The sequence below is a fragment of the Mirounga leonina genome, unplaced genomic scaffold (genome assembly GCF_011800145.1).
Source record: "Mirounga leonina isolate KUSES-001 unplaced genomic scaffold, KU_Mleo_1.0 Mir_177, whole genome shotgun sequence".
NCBI lineage: Eukaryota > Metazoa > Chordata > Mammalia > Carnivora > Phocidae > Mirounga > Mirounga leonina.
Window position 1 is genome coordinate 3,513,448 of NW_023270459.1, and position 1,910 is coordinate 3,515,357.

Genomic DNA, 1,910 nt, shown 5'->3' on the forward strand with positions numbered 1-1,910 from the left:
CTTGCAGGCCAGGAAAGAGTGGGTGTATATATTCTAATGCTGAAAGAAATAAGCTGCCAACTAAAAATATGTTATCCAGCCAAGCTTTGCTTCAGAAATGGAAGAGAGAGACTTTCCCCGATGAACAAAAAGCTACCACTTCACCTGCTTTACAAGAAATGCTAGAAGGAGTTACTTAAGCTTAAATAAAATGACACTAATTAATAACATGAAAAAATATGAAAATATAAAACACATTAGTAAAGGTACTTATATACTCAAATTCTGTTACTTGAATACTGTAATATGTAACCATTTGTTTTTAGTATAACAGTTAAAGGACAAGAGTATTAAAAATAACCCTAGCTACAATCATTTGTTATTGTATACACATTAAAAAATGGCAAATGGTGACATGAAAAATGAAATGTGTGTGCTCACTTCAGCAGCACATATACTTAAAAATTGGCATGATACAGAGAAGATTAGCATGGCCCTGTGCAAAGGATGACACGAAAAATGAAATGTATGCATGGGGATAAAAGAGTAGAGTTTGTGGATTTAAATTGATTTATCAGTGTAAAATAGACTATTATTTGATTGATTATAAATTGATTTATCAGTGTAAAATAGACTATTATATCTGTAAGATGGTTTATATAAACCTTGTGGTAACCAAACAGCAAAATCAATAGTAGATACAGAAAAGATAAAGAGAAGGGAGTCAAAGCATGGTACTACAGATAATCATCAATTCACAAGGAAGATAGCCAAAGAGGAAGAAAGGAACAAGTGCACTACAAAACAGCCAGAAAACATGGCAATAATAAGACCTTAACTATCAATAAATTGGCAATAATAAGACCTTAACTATCAATAATTATTTAAATGTAAGTGGATTAAATTCTCAAAATGAAGGAATAACATTGCTGAAAGATTGTAAGAATAAGACCTAATTATGTGCTGCTTATAGGAGACTCACTTCAGTATTAAGGACATACATAGGATAAAAGTGAAGGAATGGAAAAAGATGTTCCATACAAATGAAAACCAAAATATAAGGCGACTGTACTTCTATCAGACAAAATATACTTTAAGTAAAAAGCTTTAACAAGAGAAGAAGGTCAGTTCATCAAGAGGCATAACAATTGTAAATATATATGTGTTCAACATTGGAGCATCTCAGTATATTAAAGGAATAGCAGATATGAAGGGAGAAATAGATGGAAATACAACAATAGTAAAGGACTTCATTACCTCTCTTTCAACATTGGATAGATCATCCAGATAGAAAATCATCAAGGAAACACTGAACTTGAACTATCCTTTAGATGAAGTGGACCCCCTTATAATTTATTAATCAACATTGATATATTATTAATTGAGGCTCATAATTTACATTTGGAATCACTCTTTGTGTTGTATAGTTGTATGAGTTTATAAAATGCATAATGTCATGTGTCATATAGCATCATGTTACACCATTACAACATCACACAATAGTTTTACTGCCCTAAAGATCCCCTGTGCTCCAACTATTCATCTCTCCCTCCTATTCCATGGCATCCATTGATAATTTCGTTGTCTTTATAGTTTTGTTTTTACAAAATGTCATATAGTTGGAATCATACAGTATGTAGCCTCTTCAGAGTAGCTTTTTAAAAAATTGACCCAGGATTTGTTTTAATCAGGTATGGTAAGACAGACACAGAGATGACTGTCAGGAAGGGAGACATTTTTATACTTACTGGAGGTACAGCATGCAACATAGGCTTACATGGGGAAGCACCAGCGTCTGTTTTGAGGTAGAAAAAACAAGGGAAAAACATGGGCAAGAGACTTCACTGTGATTTCTGCAGAAAGGAATGGGTGGGATAGGGTAAGCAGGCTTAGGATTGATTAGTTTGAACAATTTCAGAAGGCTTTGTGAC

At 33.1% G+C, this 1,910-nt stretch overlaps 1 pseudogene; it reads left to right on the top strand.

The window, feature by feature from the left end:
- The first annotated feature begins 412 nt into the window (after positions 1–412).
- Positions 413–513, top strand: LOC118022928 (annotated as a pseudogene).
- The last annotated feature ends 1,397 nt before the right edge of the window (positions 514–1,910 follow it).